We start from the raw sequence: 12,386 nt of genomic DNA, 5'->3' as shown, positions 1-12,386 counted from the left end.
CCACTGAGAGCCAAGGATCTGCGCCAAACCATGAGAGAGACTCAGATCCAGGTCTCCCTTTGGCTCACGGGCTATTTTTCTGTACTGTTGGTTGAACGAATGAATCAACAACTGGAACAGCTCCAGATTTTCTGATCTTTTCCTTATTCAGACTGTGAATATCTGTGCTGTGCTATCAAGTGGCTTCCTGTCCACGTGATTTTGTCACAAATTGTCTTTTAGAAAAACACAGAAATTATAGCAATAAAAACATTGCCACGTATACAGTCAGTGTGTACATGGACTGTCACTGTATACACAAGCTATATATATGTCAGTGTGTAAGCAAGCACACAACACAGTGTCAGTGTGTATCAGCATATAATAATAATAATAATCCTTGCATTTGATATACATCGCTACCTGCCACCATTTACAGATCAGGTGTCATTTTGTACACAGGCTCCATATCAGTATGTTCACAAGTTACTTGTCACTGCGTATTTGGACTGCTTGACAAAATGTACACAGGCTGTGTGCCGTTATGTACACCGACAATATGCACACTGGTTGCATGTCAGCGTGTACATATGGTGTGTGCCAACATGTGCTCGGGCTGTGTGGCCCTGAGTTCACAGACTTTGTACCAGGTTGCTTGTCAGTGTGATCACAGACTGTGAGTTCTTGTGTCCACATTGTTTAAGTGTACTGAGGCATCCCTCACAGACGAGAAAACATTCTGATGGATCAGCAGCTCAGGGCTGGGCTCAGTATCTCACAGATCGAGTTGATGTGCTCAGCTCCAGTGCTGGATGGGAGGGAATGTCTCACACATAAGGCCCAGTTGTGCAAATGGATGTTTTCCTGGTCTCGTTGACAGATGTTGGAGACATTTGTTTCATGTTCCTGCCAGTAAAGCAGTTATGGGTTTAAAGTGGGAGTAACCCTCGGGAAGCAACGTTTGCACAAATGTTGATTATAAACTGCTGAAACTGTGAACTAAAAATTAAACTTTCAGCACTGACCTTCCTGAGCCGATATGCACACACCTCATGCCCTCACTATGTGCTCCCACCACACACAAAAGCTCACACTCACACCACGTGTACATAACTCACACTCTGTGACTGCATTCTCACTCACTCACTAGCCTTATAGCTTATACTCGCACTACACACTCAGGGCTCACACAGCACATTCATACCCCACACCCTCACAATGCACACTCATCAGTCAGTCTTATCACAACATGGTGGTGGCACAAATATCAGTGTTACCACCATATGAAGCCCAGGAACAGCCAAACAGCCATGTTCTGGAACAATCTGTGCCTAACAATACAGAAGCGTATTCCCTGGAAACTGTAGGAGTCCTGTAGCTCAGTGGTTAGAACACTCGACTCGCAAGCGAGAGACCTGGTTTGATTCCCGGCAGGGTGAAATCTTGGGCAAGTTTCCTTACTCCACGCCAGAAAATAATCCTTCCTTGGTGGGACGCTGCTGTGCGCAATTGACCGCTTTGTTTCGTCTACAAAATATACAGTCAATTCACTTTCCAGTATATTCTGTGAAGAGCTTTGAGACGTCTAGAAGATGTGCAAAATGTTATATCAAATGTAAGTATTATTTATTTATTATTATAATTGGAACCAGACTTTGCAGAAAATATGGATTCTCCAGGTTTAGGGTAAATGTGTGAGAGAAGCATTGGCTGCGGTGGTACACGCAGCAGGGAAAGAATTACCTGAGCGTGTGGTGTGTCACACATATGTGTGTGATTGAGTCATGGAAAATATTAACCCCTTAGTAACCTGAGAGCTGAGGCTTGGCTCAGGGAAGGATCACAGCTCATTAGCTGGAACGTAACAGGCCCTAAACAGCCCTGTGCCACCTGCATAATGACGGAATAAGCACACTAAACGCAGCCTCTTGAGACCCACGGCACTTGGCCAGGCAGCTTAATGCTCTATTGCCCACTCAACCATCTTGCTTTATTTGCTTAATTCATGAATTCTTGTGCCCAGACACTACAGAATCTGAGCCTGGTGATACTTTTCAGAGCACAAGAAGCAGGGTAACAAATCAGTCAGCCCAGTCAATTATTGAGATAAGACAGACGACTTTAACCCCACCCCTCCCCTCCCACCATTACACCCAATCAAATGTTCACAATGAATGGCCTTAACGCTGCAGTTTTCTGAATGTTCCCAGATCATGGAACAAAGTCAGTTACTGTTGGAGCCTGCAGCAAATTATCCTGAATTCAAAAATGAGGGAGTGGTAGTGGTAATGCAAACCACAGCTAGGCAAAGCACAGTAAAATAATAAAAATAATCCTTGCATTTGATTTAGCGCCTTATCACAATGTTGAGATGTTTTAAAGTGCTTCACAGCATATATTGTAAAGTGGATGGTCTGTACATTTTGTGGGCGGCCAATCGCATACAGCAGTGTCCCACAAACAGTCGTGGATTAAGTGACCACATTTTTGGGGGTGGAGGGATCATTACAACAACCAACAACAAGATTTAATTTATATAGCGCATTTCACGTCGGGAGGACGGCCCAAGGCGCTGCACAGTTGGGTCAGGACCCGAGCAGGGGGAAAATGGTCAGGGTGAGGGGAGGGAAGGGAGGGAGCGAGGAGGGGGGAAATGGCCAATGTGAGGGGAGGGAAGGGAGGGAGCGAGGAGGGGGTAGAGAGTCGAGAGGGGAGCTGAAGGCTGAAGGTCAAAGAGAAAGGTCTTGAGACTGGCCTTGAAGGAGGAAAGGGAGGAAGCGGCGAAGGCACTGGGGGATGGAGTTCCAGAGCCTCGGGGCTGAAGGCCCGGCCACCGATGGTAAGGCGGTTGGGGCGGGGGATGTGGAGCAGACCGGAGCCAGAGGAATGGAGGGTACGGGCAGGTAAGTAGGGGGATAGTAGGTCGGAGAAGTAGGAGGGAGTGAGGCCGGGAATGGCCTTGTAGGTGAGGATGAGGATCTTGAATTTGATCCTCTGAGGGATGGGGAGCCAGTGGAGGCGAGCGAGGGTGGGAGTGATGTGGTCCCGAAGCCTGGTGCGGGACAGTACACGAGCTGCAGAGTTCTGAATGACCTGCAGCTTGTGGAGGGAGGTGCTGGGAAGGCCGGCGAAGAGAGAGTTCCCATAGTCCAGCCTTGAGGTGATAAAGGTGTGGACCAGAGTTTCAGCCGCGTGAGGGCTGAGGTAGTGCCGTAGTCTGGCGATGTTTCGGAGGTGATGGAAGGCGGTGCAGTTGTGGCGCGGATGTGGGGAAGAAAGGACAGCTCATGGTTGAACAGAACGCCGAGGTTCCTGATGGCTTTGAGAGGTGGAGAGTGTAGCCTTGGATACTGATGCTGTCAGCTCCTGAGGTGTGGAGGCACTGACGTGAGCCAATCAGGAGGGCCTCAGTTTTGCGCACGTTGAGCTGAAGAAAGTTGTCTCTCGTCCAGGACTCGATGTCGGACAGACAGCTGTCAGGATATCGGGGGTCGTGGAGTTGAGGGTAGAGGAGGAAAGGTAGAGTGGGGTGTCATCCGCATACATGTGGAAGTTAATCTTATGTCTGCGGATGATGTCACCACAGGGGGAGCATATAGAGGGTGAAGAGGAGGGGACCGAGGACAGAGCCCTGAGGGACACCGCACGAGACAGTGCGGGGGTGGAGGAAAAGCCGTTTGTGGAAACAAAGTGAAGATGGTGGTAGAGGTACGACCTAAACCACTCAAGGACAGGGCCTTGAAGTTTGAGATGGGAGGACAAGCGGTGGAGGAGGATAGCGTGGTCGACCGTATTGAATGCTGCCGATAGTTCGAGGAGGACGAGGAGGCAGAGGGAGCCCTGGTCGCAGATGGTCAAGATGTCATTGGTGACCTTGACCAGGGTGGTTTCTGTGCTATGGGCAGCACGGAAACCCGACTGAAGGGGTTCAAATTACCTCAGGAAAGCGATTTGCCAATCGACTAACATGTGGGTTCCTACTTGCTGCTAGGTAAAGAAGTGCGTGGAGTAAGGAAACTTGCCTAAGGTTGTGCCCTGCCTGGGAAGCTAGTGCCCAAAATGGCTGCCTCTCCTGCCTGCAGAACTTACAGCCACCACAACCTTCATTGAATCCTGGATAGAGCTTTGAGATAATTAGACAACATATATTACACCTTATCACATTCATTGAGACATCTCAAAGCGCTTTACAGAATATAGTGTAAAGTGAATTCACTGTATATTTTTGCGGGCAAAAGTGAAAATGCAGAGCACAGTAAGTCAACTCACACCCGGTAGTGTTATACATGGATTTACATCACATCTACTGTCATATTTCTGTCCATGCTCTTGGACCTAGCCGTGCCCTGCAGAAGGCTGACAGATGTATAGCTGCTCAACAAGGAACCATTGAGCCCCGAGAATATGAAATCCTTTTAAAATAAATTTGAAACACCACTGTGTGACTTTAGAAAATTAACCTGCAACAGCATTAAAGAATATGATCTAGTTGTGGATTAGTCATTCCTATATCCTACATAGAGCTATCAAATTGGGCAACGCCTTATAAATCCTCTATAATCCCAAAAGCTCTTCCATTTTGTAAGTATCACACTGCCAAACCATCTTCAGCAACCGGATAATTAATGGGAGCAAAATACAATTTACATTTTTAGCACCTTTCACGTCGGGAGAATATCTCCAGTGCTGGCTGGGCACATGAACTGGGGGGGGGGGGGGGGAGGGGGGGTGTGGGGGGAAGCGAGAGCCCAGGAGAGTGGGGAAGGGGAAAGAGCTACATTTTTAAATGGGCTTTGAATGAGGGGTGGAATTGAGTCAGAGTGACCCCATGATGGAATCCTCGGCGTAGGTGCTATACAAATGTAATTTTGTTGTTGTTGTTCTTGCACAGTTTACATTGAAACATGCCATTCCGCTCATCGCATGTCTGGCAATGCTCACATGTGATGCATCAGCAAAACCCTTCCTGATTGAGAAATGTGGCCAACGTAAACAGGACATTAGTGATAAAAGTTGAATTACACAGTGAATATTTGTTCCCTCATTGTGCTATATGGTCATGTCCTGAATGCTTACAGCTCAAACCCCAGTTATAGGTCACAAATTAACTTATAAATGCTGTCTTACACCCTGCTTAAATTCCTGCAGCTCCTCCCTCTGAGAGAGAGAAAAACAATCTGCAGTCACCTGTGTCACAGCTGAGAGTTGTACTTAGTTTTGTACGATTTGATCTGAGATGAAGGACCTCTGAAGTATTTTGACCAAATTCAAACCCGTGTCCAAAGGACAATGTTTGAACCCAGTGCCCTGTCACCTACAGCAGGACACAGAGAGAGATCACAGATTATATCTTTCCAATCCTGTGCCATACGCTAACCTAAGTTAGGCTTGTGCAGCAATAATAATAACAATAATCCTTGCATTTGATATAGCTCTTTTCACGTCTTCTAGCCGTCCCAAAGCGCTTCACAGAATATACTGTAAAGTGAATTGACTGTATATTTGTGGGCGAACGCAGCAGCCAATTGCGCACAGCAGCGTCCAACAAACAATCGTGGATTGAAAATGACCAATTTATTTTTGTTTTATTTTGGAGGGATTATTATTAGGCTCTGTGTGGAGTAAGGAAACTTGCCCAAGGTTTCGCCCTGACCTGCCGGGAATTGAACCCAGGTCTCTCACTTGCAAAGCGAGTGCTCTAACCACTGACCCAAACCCTAATCCTGAGCAACTCACTGACCTCAGCATTGTAATGTTGACTACCCTCAGGTTAGCCAACACACGCAATTAGTGAGATATCAAAGGGCATGCTTCAAAATGCCTGAAACCTACCATCTAAACTGCACAATGTCACAACCTGTAGCTAACCACCTACACCACAGCCTGAGATGGAATGTAAGATGAGATGTTTCTATAACACTGAAGTAAAATTTTATAGGATTACAACAATGTTGCTTTAGCGTTTGCTGTAGCTATGAATGACCTTGAGATTGTGGCGCTGTAAACTCATTGCTTACAATTAGCTGTTTCCATTGCTGCTGACATCAGAGTGTTACCTGTATCACTTGTACCATGTTGCATTAATAACAACAACAACAAAATTACATTTGCAAAGCGCCTTTCACGTCAGGAGGATGTCCCGAGGCGCTGGACAGTCAGAGTTTCGGATCCAAGCTGGGTCGGGATTTGGGAGGGGGGAGGGCAGCGGGGAAAGGAGGGTGATCAAAAGCACAGTCGAAGAGGAGGGTCTTGAGATGGGTATTGAAGGTGGCGAGGGAGGGGATGAAGTGGAGGGGACTGTGGGATGGAGTTCCAGACGATGGGGGCAGAGTGACAGAAGGCCCGCCCGCCAATGGTGGGGCAGGCGAGGCATGGGACGTGAAGCAGGTTGGAACCCGCTGAGTGGAGGGAGTGAACAGGATGGTGGGGGGTTAGGAGGTCACAGAGGTAGGGGGGGAGCAAGGACTTTGAAGCTGAGGACCAGGATCTTGAACTGTATCCTCTGTGTGATGGGAAGCCAGTGGAGTCGGGCGAGGATGGGGTGAAAAGGTAACGGAGGTAATAAAAACCTTATGTAAACGCTGGAGACATGTCTGTCACCAAGCTGGTGACAAATGTGTGTGAAACTATGCTGAACAAGCCTCTGCTGCAGACATCATTTAGACAGCGGGGGAGTGGGGTTGATTTGGAAGCTCTTTTCAAAGAACTGGCACAGACACGATGGGCCGAGTGGCCTCTTTCTGTGCTGTATAATTGTATGATTCTATGATCATTGCACTGGAAGCTCTATTGGACATCTGATTTTTCCACCAGGTACTTTCAAGACAAACACGTTGCAGTTCAGTTATGTCTTAGGCGTTGTGATGCATTCCATTCACTACACAGGCATTGGCCATTACCTGGGGGTGGGGGGAGGGGGTTGTCCTTGGGCTCATATAAGAATAGTGACTGCTTATAGTAGTTACTAGACCCTGCAAGAAGTCAATGCCTTCAAGAGAGAAAAATAACATTGCTGTATCTAGGGCATGGGTGTGACACTGAGTTGAAGCATGCACTGTACTGTGACAAGGGGAAGGAATCGCACCCTCAGTGCTAGCTGGTGTCAAACTAAAGGACTTATTCTTAAGCAACTGGATTTTACCCAAGTGTTACAAAGCAGCCCTACCTGCACAGGGGCAGTAGCTCATCTCTAGTTTGAGCCTAGTTACACACTCACATAGGAACATAGGAACATGAGTAGGTCATTCAGCCCATCAAGCCTGTTCCGCCATTTAATTAGATCATGGCTGATCTATATCTTTACTAGAATTTCAAATCCAATTTCCCGCTTTCTTCCTGTACCCTTAATACCCCAATCTACCAAAAATCTGTCAATCTCTTTCTTGAAGGTGTGGATGGATCCAGCATTCATGCATGACCTTTTGGGGGAGAGAGTTCAGATTTCTACCACCCTTTGAGTGAAAATACTCACTAACTGTCAGCACAACAACAACAACAACAACAAGATTCCATTTATAGAGCGCCTTTCACGTCGGGAGGTTGTCCCAAGGCGCTGGACAGTTGGGTCAGAACCCGAGCAGGGGGGAAATGGTCAGGTTGAGGGGAGGGAAGGGAGGGAGTGAGGAGGGGGTAGAGAGACGAGAGGGGAGCTGAAGGCACGGTCAAAGAGAAAGGTCTTGAGACCGGCCTTGAAGGAGGAAAGGGAGGAGGCGGCGAAGGCACTGGGGATGGAGTTCCAGAGCTTAGGGGCTGAGAGGCTGAAGGCTCGGCCACCGATGGAAGGGCAGTTAGGGCGGTGGATGTGGAGCAGACCGGAGCCAGAGGAATGCAGGGTACGGGCAGGTAAGTAGAGGGATAGTAGGTCGGAGAGGTAGGAGGGAGCAAGGCCGTGAATGGCCTTGTAGGTGAGGATGAGGATCTTGAATTTGATCCTCTGGGGGATGGGGAGCCAGTGGAGGCGAGTGAGGGTGGGAGTGATATGGTCGCGAAGCCTGGTGCGGGACAGTACACGAGCTGAAGAGTTCTGAATGACCTGCAGCTTGTGGAGGGAGGTGCCGGGAAGGCCGGCGAAGAGAGAGTTTCCACAGTCCAGCCTTGAGGTGATAAAGGCGTGGACCAGAGTTTCAGCAGCAGTATTATCTACCCAGTGCTAAGGGCATGCTGGTTCCAGGGCCCGTAGCTGCGCTTAATGTCATTGCCAGGAGTGATTCCAGCAAAGGTGCAAGTTTTCTCCTGTCACAAAGACTGTCATCGGTTGCTGCGAGAATACATTATCCAGTTAATAGAATGGGATCAGATGATTTGTAAGGAATGAGATATGACTGTTCTGTGACCCAGATAATGGTTTGAACACTGCTTCCAGAACCCAGCAAATAATTCCTCCTTCATTTGGAAGCTGTTTTCTTTTTATAGACATGTTTTAGAAAAGCTTCCAAATTAAGACTGAATTTAAGAATGTTCCACAATCCTGCACACTTACATTTTAATATGGGCTAAGACAATGTGGAATTTTAGACCTCAGAGAGCCTCAAATGCAATTCCATGAACTTAGCTGGGCCAATAGTTGTGAGCTGCAATTGGCTGTGGGTTAGGGAGAGAGAAAGTAACCAACAATAAGACAATCGGACTGCTGGGATATATTGCTAAATCGGTTGAGCTTAGATATCCAGAGGTCATACACAGAAATGTTTACTGCTCTGGTCAGACCAGACCTTGAATTACTGTTTGTAGATCTGGTCCCCGCACCATAAGGGAGAGCCTTGGCCCCAGCATCACTGCAGAGCAAAGCATCACTGAGGATCTCCAAAAGGCAAACTAATCTTCATCCAAACTAATCTTGTGTTCAGATAGATATGGAACTTTCTCCCTTGTGCAGTAGAGCTGCTCCCTCTTCTGGTGAGTTATTTATTTTCCATTTTGGGGATAGGGAGTCATCCCACTCATCTCTTGTTAAGCTTGAAAGCCAAAGGCCGAGCAGGTCGGATGGTCCCAGCTGGACAAGCAGCGGGAAAGCTTGCCAGACAGTGCTATCAATGGCAAACTATGTGGCTTTAGCTGGTTAGACTCTAGCAGTTATCACAACGCACACTCTGGGGTCCCCCAGCCTTGGTGCCTAATACTTTCTGGAATTAGGTAAGAAGGATGCGTCCCTCCATGAATATAGCTAGCATTCCATTCATCAATTTATCTCTGGAATCTCCATGTGTAGGTAGGATGCACGGAATTCTCAATTTGGCTTGGAGATTCTTAGGCATGGTGATGGATTTCTGGATGTGTCAGACACCCGGCTGGGCAGAGAAAAATCATTTATTCATCAACCCCAGACTCTGAAAACCGCTTTCACAACTTTGAACTTCATTCTGAGTTGACATTTACTGGTGACTAAAGCTGTGCAAAATTATAGTATGTATTTCCTGCATTATGCGTTTATGGAATCAATAAAATCCAATAATGCAGGTCAATAATTTACAAAAGCAACTGCAGGAAAGTCCTTCAAACAACAAATAAAACAGCTTGTAAAAATAATATAATCCTTCATTTGATTCAATGCTGTTCATGTCATGTAGGCTCAAAGGGCAGAATGCCACATGAAAGACTTGTAAGAAAGATAGAAGCCCATGGTATAAAAGGGACAGTGGCAGCATGGATCCAGAACGGGCTGGGAGACAGAAAGCCAAGAGTTGTGGTGAAAGGCTGCTTTTCTGACTGGAGGGAAGTGTCCAGTGGCGTCCCCCAGGGATTGGTATTAGGACCATTGCTCTTCTTAATATACATAAATGATCTGGACTTGGGTATAGCAAGTACCATTTCCAAGTTTGCGAACGACACAAAGTTAGGTAGGGCGGTAAACAGTGAGAAGGATAGCAGCCAACTGCAGGAAGACATAGACAAAATGGTAAAATGGGCGACACATGGCAGATGAATTTCAACGTGGAGAAATGCGAAGTAATGCTTTTTGGTAGAAACAATGAGGGGAAGCAATATAGGCGGTAATACAATCTTAAGGGGAGTAAAAGAATAGAGAGACCTGGGGGTTCCGGTAAATGAATCCTTGACGGTAACAGGACAGGTAGATAAAGCTGTAAAAAGGGCATATGAGATACTAGGCTTTATAAATAGGGGCATAGAGTCCAAGAGTCAAGGGGTGATGATTAACCTATATAAAACACTGGTTTGGCCTCAGTTAGAATACTGCCCCAGTTCTGGGCACCACACTATAGGAAGGATGTTAAGGCATTGGAAAGGGTACAGAGGAGATTTACGAAGATGGTACCAGGAATGAGGGACCTTGATTATGAGGAAAGGCTGGAGAGGTGAGGATTATTCTCATTGGAGCAGAGAAGGTTACAAGGAGACCCGATAGAAGTCTTCAAAATCATGAGGGGATTTGATAGGTTCGAAAGGGAAAAACTGTTTCCACTGGTGGGTGTGTCGGTGACTCGAGGTCACAGATTTAAAAAGTATCTAAAAGAAGCCATGGGGAGGTGAGAAGAAATGTTTTCACGCAGCGAGTTGTTCGAAGCTGGAATACATTGCCTGAAAGGGCGGTCGAGGCCGATTCAATAACAACTTTTAAAAACTCGGTGGATGGGTATTTGAGGAGGACGGGTTTGCAGGTTATGGGGAAAGGGCCGGGGAGTGGGACTGACATTAATTGCTCTTTTCAAAGAGCCGCACAGACTCGATGGGCCGAATGGCCTCTTTTTGTGCTGTACGATTCTATGATTCTATGGTCAATGTACATGTAGCATGGAAACATGCCACTCCACCCAACTAATCCATGCCGGTGTTTATACTCTACACGAGCCTCCACCCACGCCTTCTTCTCTCCTATGATCAAATTCCTCTCTCTTCCATAATGGTCGAGCTTCCTCTTGAATGCAGTTACACTACATTGGTTTTCAAACAAAATTTCTTTGTGGTCTCAGTGTGTGGTCACTAATATTTACACGGTGCTAGTTTTTCCTAAAAATACTTAATCATATGAAAAATAAAGGAACTACAGACATAAGCACATCTCAAATAGTTTTCATTTATTTCTGTACATTTAACAAACCACATTTGTAAAAAACGTTTCTACACAAAACCTTGCACAGACAGTAACAAGAACAGCACAATTCATGAAAACCATTTGAGAAAATCAGGTATCAAAATAAGCACTAATGTTCTTTTGACTTGACCATGGTCATATGCCTATTTAAATAGGTCTAAATATATCTAAATATATCTACATTTATTTAAATGTATGGAGGTGTATTTCCTTTTAAGGAAGCGAATCTTATTTTTCAATGGCAAATAATGAGCCACTTAATGTGTAGCTGCAGGACATCTGGTTAACAAGCATATGAATGAAATCTGACAAACAATCACTACTTTTTTGGTGAATTTATTAGAGCAGGTTGCACGTGTAAGGCACTATATATATAAACAAGTACTTGTTTCAGATGTTGTTTTCTTTGCTATGGATTATTTGGGTTTGTATCTTTATTACAAATATGTAACATTAATAATTTTTTTCTATTATGCTGTAAGTAGGCCTACATTTTTTCTTCAATTTATTGCAAAAATCCTGGATTCCTGCGGCTTAGTGGTTAGTGAAGTCCTGTAGCTCAGTGGTTAGAGCACTCGCTTTGCAAGTGAGAGACCTGAGTTCAATTCCAGGCAGAGGGCGAAACCTTGGGCAAGTTTCCTTACTCCACACAGAGCCTAATAATAATCCCTCCAAAAACCCCAAACAATAATAAATTGGTCATTTTCAATCTACGACTGTTTGTGGGACATTGCTGTGCGCAATTGGCTGCCGCGTTCGCCCACAAATATACAGTCAATTCACTTTACAGTGTGTTCTGTGAAGCGCTTTGGGACGTCCTTCCGACGTGAAAAGCGCTATATCAAATGCAAGGATTATTATTATTATCCATGACCTTGCCCCCTCCTACCTCTCTGACCTGCTGACTCCCTAGAAACCTGCCCGCTCTCTCCATTCAGCGGGCTCTGGTCTGCTCCACGTCTCCCGCCCGACCCACCCTACCATCGGCGGCTGCTCTCTCTGCCCCCGCACCCTGGAACTCCATCCCACTGTCCCTTCGCCTCGCTTCCTCCCGTGCCTCCTTCAAGGCTGGTCTCAAGACCCTTCTCTTCGATCGTGCCTTTGGTGCCCTCCTACCTCTCTGCCTTCCCTCACCCCTATACCACCTCCCCCCATGCTCGGGCCCCGACACCTGACTATTCAGCGCTTTGGGATGTCCTCTCAACGTGAAAGGTGCTCTATAAATGTAATTTTGTTGTTGTTGTTGTTGTTTCTAGGCAAATTTCCTTACTCCACACGCCTCTGTTTACCTAGCAGTAAGTAGGAATCCAGTTGTTAGTCGAACTGGGGGATCGCTTTCCGGCGGTAATAATCCCTC

The sequence above is a fragment of the Callorhinchus milii genome, unplaced genomic scaffold (genome assembly GCF_018977255.1).
Source record: "Callorhinchus milii isolate IMCB2004 unplaced genomic scaffold, IMCB_Cmil_1.0 Scaffold19, whole genome shotgun sequence".
NCBI classification, from domain to species: Eukaryota; Metazoa; Chordata; class Chondrichthyes; order Chimaeriformes; family Callorhinchidae; genus Callorhinchus; species Callorhinchus milii.
Note: the sequence above shows the minus strand (reverse complement) of the source record.